Genomic DNA, 10,798 nt, shown 5'->3' on the forward strand with positions numbered 1-10,798 from the left:
GTTAAGGTGGTGTTGGAATAAAAGCTCTTGGAAAGCCGGCTCAAATTAGCAAGGAAAAAGAAGAAGTCAGATTTTTATTCAGGAGGTCAGCGCGCCCGCACTGTGAAAGAGCGCGCCCGCGCCCAAAGTCCAGAAGCTCAGCGCGCCCGCGCTGGTCAAGCGCGCGGCCACGCTAGGTCGAGAAAAAATAATTTTGATTCTATTGGGCTTTTGATCCAAAAGACTTCTACTCTGTATGGGGCTGCTATAGATACATAAATAAGCTCGCTTTTTTATAGAGAGACATACGAGAGCACAAGGAGAAGGCGTAAGAAGACCGTTTTAGCACAATTCAACCAAGGCGAAGAAGATCTAGTTTTAACTTGTGATTCTTTGTTTAAGTTGTAACGTTGGATGCTAGTTTTCTTATTCTTGAACCTATACTCTTGTTTTGTACTTTGTTTATTATTCGTTTATAAAGACTACATTTATTATACCGTGTTTTCATCTGAACCCGCGTTGATGATGAGTTCGAATATGGGTTAATCGTTATCGTGGGGTTCTAGCGGATTTATTTATGGATTTCTTTAGCTGAATTTTTTCAATGCCTTAGTGTGTGGTGATTGTATGATAACCTAGCATTGGTTGAGCGTGTTCGTCTTATGAGTGTCGCGAACTTATAAGATAGTGTGTTAATTCTTAATGAAGCGAAAGTGAATTTAAGGGTTTAGAACTTGCCATGCTAGCATAGGTTCATGTGTTATTGTTATGCATGATTCGTAGGTAATTTTAACCATCTTACTTGCCCTATGTAATCATGATAGATAACTTGTGTGTTAAATCGTTATGTTGTCAAATTCTATGGATATATAGGGTCTCAATATAATTGGCGTCTGTTTAGCTTCTATCTCTTTTGTGGATGTCTGGCAGTATGTTATTCGTGCAACGAAAGTTGGCGTTTAGCAGTTTCGTGTTATCTGATTAGTGTCATCACCATTACATGCTAAGGTTAAGAATGAAAAGGCTATTGAATGAAGTATCTAATGAAGTTAGAATCTCATGTTTGTCATATATATTAACTCAATAATTCTTATTCTCTTAGTTATAATTGTTAGTTTAATTCTTAGTTATAAACAATCTCAATTTGTTAATCATCTTAATATTGGATAATAACCATATCATTGTTGCATAGGTGCATATTCTTAAATGAACTAAAGAGTCTTCGTGGGAATGAATTTGATCTAAATCTTATACTACTTGCGAATGCGTATACTTGCGTGTATTTTAGCGCGTGTTTAGCGACTAACAAGTTTTTGGCGCCGCTGCCGGGGACTTGATGTTAATTTTTAGTTTATGTGTTTGTCATCGGTGGTCGTTAAAGTTCATTGACTCGGACATTTTTACTTATCTGTTTCCTTGTCTTATTTCACGTACTCTAGCGAGCGCGTATGCATACACGTTCGCGTTCTCGTTAGAGAACTCTGGATCAAGCCGAGGAAGAAGCTGTAGTGATTCGAAAGGAAGTTTTTGAGGATGAAGAGAAGGTAGAAGAAGAAGAGAAATTTGAGGAACCAGTTTTAGTAGTGATGAGAGATCAAGTAGAAATTCCTAAGGATTTGATGGACTATTCTCAGCCCAAGATCAATGATATTCAGTCAAGCATCATTAGGCCAGCCATCTCGGATAACACTTTTGAGATCAAGTCAGGCACGATTCAGATGATACATAACTCTGTTCAGTTTGGGGGTTCTCCTACAGAATACCCCAACATGCACATCAGGGATTTTATCGAGATCTGTGATACTTTCAAGTTCACTGGTGTGACTGAAGATGCTATGAAGCTGTGACTCTTCCCATTCTCTCTGAGGGATAAAGCAAAGTGCTGGTTATATTCTCTACCACCAGGGTCTATCACTACTTGGGAAGATCTTGCTCAAAAGTTTCTCACTAAATTCTTCCCTATGGCGAAGACTGCTGCAATCAGGGATGCTCTTACTCAGTTTGCTCAGCAAACTGAAGAATCTCTGTTTGAGGCTTGGGATCGATATAAGGAGAAGCTAAGAAAGTGACAACACCATGGCATTCCTGATTGGATGATTATAAACAGTTTCTACAATGGATTGGGTGCTACTTCTAGACCCATGCTCGATGCAGCATCAGGAGGAGCCTTGTGGGCTAAGAGCTACAATGAAGCTTATAAATTAATTGAACTGATGGCTGCTAATGAATACCAAAATCCTTCCCAGAGGCTGACTCAAGGAAAAGTAGCAGAAATTCTGGAGTTGGATGCAGCAACTGCTATAGCTGCCCAACTTAAGGCTTTGACGATAAAGGTGGACACTTTGTCTAATTATGGAGTTAATCAAATCACTAGTGTCTGTGAGCTTTATGCTGGTGCCCATGAAACTGATCAGTGTGCTATTTTTAGTGAATCAGCTCATTTCGTGAGCAACTTTCAGCGATCACAATAACCAGTGCCAGCCACCTATCATCCTAACAACCGCAATCATCCTAAATTCAGCTGAAGCAATGCTCAGAATGTGGTTCAACAACCTTATCAGAAGTACCCACCTATGCAGTACGACCCCCTGGTTTTCAGCAACCGCAATATGCACCAAGACAGCAACTCCAGCTGCAACAAGCTAATGAAAAATCTGAATTAGAGGAGATGAAACTTATGTGCAAAAGCCAAACTATTTTTATCAAGACCTCGGAAAATCAAATTGGAAAAATTGCCAATGCCTTGCTAAATCGTCAACCTGGAACACTACCTAGTGACACTGAAGTGCCAGGAAAGAGGGAAGCTAAGGAGTAGGTGAAGGCAATCACCTTGAGGTCTGAAAAGGTTGCGAATCCCGATCAAACTCAAATTTCGAATGAAGAACTTGGTGCTGAAGAAGAAGTAGAGCAGCAGGAAGCAGAAGTGGAACCAAGGAAGACTACTGTTGAACACACTCCTCCCGAGGGTAATACATGGGAGAAACAGATCTATCCTCCACCGCCTTTTCCAAAGCGGCTGCAGAAGAAAAAGCTGGATAAGCAATTTGAGAAGATTCTGGAGGTGTTCAAGAAACTTCATATTAACATACCTTTCGTTGAGGCTCTTGAGAAGATGCCTAGTTACGCAAAGTTTATGAAAGGTATTCTCTCTCAGAAAGTGAAGCTGGATGATTTAGAGATTATTGCTCTCACGAAGGAATGCAGTGCTGTGCTGCAACATAAGTTGCCTCCAAAGCTAAAAGATCCTGGAAGCTTCACTATTCTGTGTACTATTGGAAAAGTGTCTTTTAACAGATGCTTATGTGACTTGGGAGCTAGCATCAATCTGATGCCTTTGTCAATCTTCAAGAAGTTGAACTTGCCTGATCCAAAACCGACTTATATGACTTTACAGTTGGCTGATCGTTCTATTACATATCCTCGAGGTATTGTGGAGGATGTCTTGGTCAAGGTTGATAAACTCATCTTCCCTGCTGATTTCGTAATTCTTAATTTCGAGGAGGATAAGAAGATTCCCATAATCTTGGGGAGACCCTTCTTGGCGACTGGTCGTACCTTGATAGATATGCAAAATGGTGAGCTTACAATGCGAGAAACTGATTAGTATGTAACTTTTAATGTTTTCAATGCTATGAAATTTCCTATAGAAAATGAGGAGTGCTTGAAGGTGGAGTTGGTCGATTATGTGGTTACTTCAGAACTTTATCAATTGCTAAGATTTGATGTCTTAGAGAAGGCCTTGTTGGGGAATTCAGATAGTGAAGATGAAAAAGGTGAAGAGCAATTACAATATCTGAATGCTTCTCCCTGGAAGAGGAAGATTGATATGTCTTTTGAATCTCTTAGAATGGAGGAATTAAACAAAGCTCTTAAGCGCCTCAAGCCATCTATTGAGGAAGCTCCTACTCTTGAGCTTAAGACTTTATCTGAACATTTGAGGTATGCTTTTTTAGGTGATACATCTATTTTGCCTGTTATTATTACATCTGAACTTTCAGGTAGCGACGAGAAGAAGCTTTTGAGAATTATAAGAGAGTTCAAATCGGCAATCGGGTGGACCATAGCAGATATTAAGGGAATCAGCCCTTCTTATTGCATGCATAAAATTCTGCTAGAGGAAGGTAGAAAGCCTACGGTTGAGCAGTAAAGAAGACTTAATCCGATCATGAAGGAAGTAGTGAAGAAGGAAATTCTTAAGTGGCTGGATGCAGGGATTATCTATCCCATTTCTGACAGTTCTTGGGTGAGTCCAGTTCATTGTGTATCGAAGAAATGAGGTATCACAGTTGTTGCTAATGAGAAGAATGAGCTCATTCCTACTTGAATAGTCACAGGGTGGAGAGTTTGTATGGACTATAGGAAGCTGAACAAGGCCACTAGGAAGGATCACTTCCCTCTGCCTTTCATTGACCAGATGCTTGATAGATTGGCTGGTCACGAGTAATACTATCTTCTGGATGTCTATTCGGGTTACAATCAGATTTGTATCGCTCTAGAAGATCAGGAGAAGACGACCTTTACTTGTCCATTTGGTACTTTCGCCTTCAGACGAGTTTCTTTTGGTCTGTGCGGCGCACCAGCCATATTTCAGAGGTGTATGATGGCCATCTTTTCTGATATGATTGGGCAGAATGTGGAGGTGTTCATGGACGACTTCTCTGTATTTGGCGATTTTTTTGATGAATGCTTTTAGAATCTTAAAAATGTTCTCAAGAGGTGTGTTAAGACCAATCTGGTTCTCAATTGGAAAAATGTCACTTTATGGTGCGACAGGGCATTATTCTTGGGCACAAGATTTCTAGTAAGGGTCTTGTGGTGGAAAAAGCCAAGGTGAGGGTCATTGAAAATCTTCCTCCACCTATTTCTGTTAAGGGAATTCACAGTTTTCTTGGTGATGTGGATTTTTATAGGCATTTCATCAAGGACTTCTCTAAGATTTTGAAGCCATTGTGCAGTTTGCTAGAGAAAGATGTCCCTTTCAAGTTTGATGACAAGTGCCTTGCCTCTTTTGAGACAATGAAGAAGAGTTTAATCACGACACCTTTCATAACTGCACCTGACTAGAATGAACCTTTTCAGATGATGTGTGATGCAAGTGACTATGCAGTTGGAGCAGTTCTTGGGCAGAGAAAGACCAACATATTTTATGTGGTCTACTACTCTAGTAAGACCTTGAATGGTGCTCAATTGAATTATACTACTACGAAGAAAGAACTTTTGGCTATTGTCTATGGTTTTGAGAAATTTTGATCTTATCTACTTGGGACTAAAGTGACAGTTTTCACTGATCACGCTGCAATTCGTTATCTCATCTCGAAGAAGGACTCGAAGCCTAGATTGATCAGATGGGTTTTTTTGCTTCAAGAATTTGAACTAGAGATCAAGGATAGAAAGGGGACTGAAAATCAAGTCGCTGATCATCTATTTTGTTTAGAAAACCCTAATGCTACTTCACTGGATAAAACATTGATAAATGAGTCTTTTCCTGATAAGCAGCTGTTTGGAGTGCAAGAGGAAGAACCGTAGTTTGCAGACATTGTGAACTACCTTGTGAGTAATATCATGCCTCCCGACTTATCATATGCTTAAAGGAAGAAGTTTCTACATGAAGTAAAGTGGTATATGTGGGATGAGCCATTTCTTTTTCGATAAGGAGCTGACCAAATCATCAGGAGATGTATTCCCTACAGCGAAATGGGGGGGGGGATCTTGCGAGATTGCCACTCAACGGCTTATGGAGGACACTATGGTGGAAAAAAGACAGCAGCTCGTATTCTTCAAGCAGGTTTCTTTTGGCCAACCTTGTTTAAAGATGCTCATCAATTCATTTTGAAATGTGATTGATGTCAACGTGTGGGTAATATGTCCAAGAGGGATGAGATGCCTCTTAATATGCTTCTCGAGGTTGAAGTCTTCGATGTTTGGGGAATTGACTTCATGGGGCCGTTTGTCTCATCTTGTAACAATAAGTATATCTTGTTGGTGGTTGATTATGTGTCAAAATGGGTTGAAGTTAAGGCGTTGCCAACGAACGATGCGAATGGTGGTGCTTAATTTTCTTCACAAGCAGATATTCACAAGGTTTGGAACTCCAAGAGTCATAATCTGTGATGAGGGTCGCATTTTTGTAATCGCAAGTTCATTGCTATGATGCAAAGGTATAATGTGAATCATTGCATTGCTACGACTTATCATCCTCATAAAAATGGTCAAGCTGAGGTATCTAACAGAGAGATCAAGCTTATTTTAGAGAAAGTTGTGTGTCCATCGAGGAAAGATTGGTCTTTGAAGCTTGATGAAGCTGTTTGGGCATATAGAACAACATACTAGACTCCATTGGGAATGTCACCGTTCCAGTTAGTTTATGGTAAGGGGTGTCATTTGCCTGTGAAACTCGAGCATAAGGCGTATTGGACTTTGAAGAAGTTGAATCTGGACTTGGATGCAGTTGGAAAGAAGATGCTGCTTCAATTGAATGAACCGACCAGTTTTGACTTCAAGCTTATGAGAACAATAAAATGTATAAGGAGAAAGTCAAGAGGTGACACAATAGGGGTCTAGTTCTCAAATCATTTGTGTCGGGACAACAAGTTCTTTTGTTTAACTCTTGTCTTCGTATTTTCCCTGGAAAGTTGAAGTCAAGGTGGTCAGAGCCCTTCATAATCAAAATTGTGTTTCCACATTGAGCGGTGAAATTTTTTGAAAATGATCAGGGCCAAGCATTTAAGGTAAATGATCAGAGGTTGAAGTATTACTATGGTGACACGGCAAACCACGAGGTGGTTAGTGTCATTTTATTGTCCCTTTGATCTCAAGATTCTACGTCAAGCTAACGACGTAAAATAAGCGCTTCTTGGGAGGAAAACCAAGTTTATTGTACATTAGTAGGTAGAGGAAGCAAGAAGAAAGGAGAAAAACACACAAAAATCAGAAAAAGAAAAAAATTTAGGGCCAACTTCAGAATCCAAGCGCGCCCCCGCTGATCTAGCGCGCGGCCACGCTGTTTTTCCAGAAGATAAGCGCGCCCGCGCTGATCTAGCGCGCGGACACACCGATTTGGCAGAAGCTGAGCCCGCCCGCGCTGGTCTAGCGCGCGACCACGCCGGGGTCCCGACTCAGGAAAAATAAAATTAGTAGTTTGTGAAGAGAAAATCGGGATTTTTACTACAAAATCAATTTCTACCCGAATTTTACTCTTCCACATCTCGAATTTCCCTCTCCAAATCAAACCCATTACTCCCAAAATTCCCATAATCAATTCCCACTTCTATTCCATATCTAATTCTCTTCTCACCGTCTATATATACATACACTTATACACAAACTTCTCCACCACTTCAAAAATTCTCAAACACAAATCTCTCTCAAACACTTAGCTTTTATTCTCTCTTATTCAATCCAAATGGCACCTAATAGACAAATAACTCAAGTAGGCAGTAGCACCACCGATTCTTCATCTACGGGTGGTGTGAGGCCGAGGTTTTCGACTCTAGAAGCTGAAGAGGAGTACACGAGGCTTCTCTCGAAGCCTATATCAAAGGAGCGAGGTATTCTGCCATCAAGGAAGGATGGTAAGTTGTTGGAGATGATTCTGGAGATGGGTTGGGTTCCTTTTTGCGAGGCTCCCGCTGCTGTGCCCATGAGTGTTGTGCAAGAGTTCTATGCTAATGCGAAGGCGGAAAAGAATGGCTTCACGGTGGTGAGGAGGATGACTGTGGAGTATAGTGTTGATGCGATAAGGAGGGTGATTGAATAGCCCGCGAGGAAGCCCGGTCAGGACACTTGGAATGATAAGACTCCGAAAGACTTCAACTTGGATCTGATCATTGCTACTCTGTGTATGCCTGAGACTCAATGGAAGTTCAAGAGGGGCACAACTGATTACTCCATGTTCCCTGCGTCGTGCATGAACAGGTTTGCACGAGCTTGGAATTTTTTTATTTGTGCTAACATCATGCCATCTTTTTATGTGCATGAGATTACGGTGGAGCGTGCTCGTCTGTTGTGGGGTATTCTTCAGGGCATTATATTGATTTGGGGATGGTTTTATATCAGGGGATTTTGAGATTTTTGCGAGGAGGTACTATGGGTTCTATACCCTATGTGTCAGTGGTGACAAAGTTGTGCGTAGCAGTTGGTGTTCATTGGCCCGCACATGAGCAGCTACAGCTTCCCAGTGCTTCTATCGACAGTTCTACGCTGTTGAACATGACTGAGTGGTATGGTGGCAAGCCCGATCCTAAGGGGATTGGTTATTCATATGATCATCTGCCAGGTGGTAGACCAGCGGATCAGACTTTTGCTGGTGGGATGCAGCAGGCAAGGGAGGCAGCTTGGAGAGCTCAGTTGGGAGAGGAGGCTGGTCCATCGCAGCAGGAGCAGAGGTTGGAGCTGGTTTGAGTACTACGTAGTATAGGCATCTAGGGAGGAGGATGGATGCGATGCACGATATCCATAGTCGGTTTGCACGTGATCTCACCCAGACACTTGGGACTGCATTCAGAGCCACCCGTGTTGACATCTAGTGGTCAGTATTTGGTGAGGACTCCGTGTATCCATCTCCAGACATGCATGACACTGCACTCGTTGAGGGTGATGATCCTGATTCGGAGTAGGTATGCCTGATTCCTAACTATTACCTTCACTGAGGACAGTGAATATTTTAAGTTTGGGGGTAGTTGAAGGAATATATTTTGTGTGAGTCGCATATAGTTTACATTATTCATGTTAGTTTAGTGCATATAGTTGCATATTTTTCCATGTAGTAGTTTTTTATTTTTGGTAGTTTTTATGATAGTTTGTTCATGTAGTTTCATGCATTTGCATAATAACATGATCCCTTAGATGATTTTGCCGATTGATTTGTGATGTTGATGCTAGTGTAGTGATGTCGTATTTAGTGATGTTAAGTTTTATCGAATATATTTGCATGCTAGAGATAATTGTGTTTCAATAAGTCTTATAGATTGCAAAAGTGCTAGATCATGGTCATGATTTATTTGTTTGTCGAGGTTTAATCGTTTGTTTATATTTATAATTTAGGATATTCTCTTAACAAAAAATTAGCATGAATATTTTAAAAATTAAAGAAAATTAGATGTCATGGCTAGTTGTGTGTGGTTAAGAGTCAAATGGCTAGTAGCCGGCTCATATTTATATGAGTAGTCTAGGGTTGAGCGAGATGGAGCGAAATGCACTCGTTCAGAAATTTGTAAAAAAAAAGAAAAAAAAGAAAAGAAAAGAAAAAAGAAGAAAGAAGAAAAGGAAAAAAAATATTTAAGTGTTATGTATAATTGATCACGAGTGGGCTCTTTAGTACTCGAGTTATTAAGTTCTTAGGGGACTTTGTATCTAGCGACCTAAGGCTTTTATAGTCTGGGATCCGCTAACCTAACGCTCGCTACATGGGTATTATTGTATAAGTCTTTTGTGGACCTCACTCATTACACGGTCAAATAAACATATTTGTGTTATTTTGTGTGAATAAAAGCGTGAATCCATGTAAACTCCGATATAAGAATTGAAGTGTTATAAGTAATTATGAGTCTAGCTTTTATTCTATTTATAACCTTGCGATTGCTTTGATGAGTAGTGAGTCATGATTATTGATCTAGTTGTGATAACATGTCTGTAAGCAGTTGCACACACGCATGTCTCGGGTTTGTAGGTTGATTTGTGAGGTTTGATTGATCTTTATGCGAATAACTGCATTTGTTGAGATGTTGCTTATTGATTGGTTTAGTTATTCTATGGGGATCGTTCCATTCATTTAGTTGCATTATGCATTTTTATTTCTTGCTCTTTGAGTCTGTTTATGCTTGAGGACAAGCATCAATTCAAGTTTGGGGGTATGTTGAGTGGCATTTATGACACTTTATTACGCTCCGTAAAGCTTTGAATTGGTATATTTATACTCGAGTTGTTGGTGTTTTAATGTGTTTATTAGTGTTTTTGCATTTTAAGGCATTATCCAGGTAATCAGGTGAATTAGTATTATTTTGGTGCTAATTTGGTGTTAAGGTGGTGTTGGAATATAAACTCCTGGAAAGCTGGCTCAAATTAGCAAGGAAAAAGAAGAAGTCAGATTTTTATTCAGGAGGTCAGCGTGCCCGCGCTGTGAAAGTGAGCGGCCGTGCCCAAAGTCCAGAAGCTCAGCGCGGCCGCGCGCGCGCTAGGTCGGGAAAAAATAATTCCGATTCTATTGGGCTTTTGATCCAGGAGACTTCTACTCTGTATGGGGCTGCTATATATACATAAATAAGCTCATTTTTTATAGAGAGACATACGAGAGCGGAGAGCACAAGGAGAAGGCGTAAGAAGACCGTTTTAGCATAATTCAACCAAGGCGAAGAAGATCTAGTTTTAACTTGTAATTCTTTGTTTAAGTTGTAACGTTGGATGCTAGTTTTCTTATTCTTGAACCTATACTCTTGTTTTGTACTTTGTTTATTATTCGTTTATAAAGACTACGTTAATATACTATGCTTTCATCGGAATCCACGTTGATGATGAGTCCGATTATGGGCTAATCATTATCGTGGGGTTCTAGCGGATTTATTTATGGATTCTTTAGCTAGATTATTTCGATACCTTAGTGTGTGGTGATTGTATGATAACTAGCATTGGTTGAGCGTATTCGTCTTATGAGCGTCGCGAACTTATAAGATAGTATGTTAGTTCTTAATAAAGTGAAAGTGAATTTAAGGTTTTAGAACTTGCCATGCTATCATAGGTTCATGTGTTATTGTTATGCATGGTTCGTAGGTAATTTTAACCATCTTACTTGCCCTATGTAATCATGATAGATAACTTGTGCGTT

At 40.2% G+C, this 10,798-nt stretch overlaps 1 non-coding gene across 1 annotated transcript; it reads right to left on the bottom strand.

Moving 5' to 3' along the window:
- Positions 1-1,955: 1,955 nt before the first annotated feature.
- Positions 1,956-2,062, bottom strand: LOC141710353 (small nucleolar RNA R71). Its single transcript, XR_012570879.1, has one exon. It is a non-coding gene; the product is annotated as a small nucleolar RNA R71 (small nucleolar RNA).
- Positions 2,063-10,798: the final 8,736 nt, after the last annotated feature.

The sequence above is a fragment of the Apium graveolens genome, chromosome 2 (genome assembly GCF_009905375.1).
Source record: "Apium graveolens cultivar Ventura chromosome 2, ASM990537v1, whole genome shotgun sequence".
Taxonomy (NCBI): domain Eukaryota; kingdom Viridiplantae; phylum Streptophyta; class Magnoliopsida; order Apiales; family Apiaceae; genus Apium; species Apium graveolens.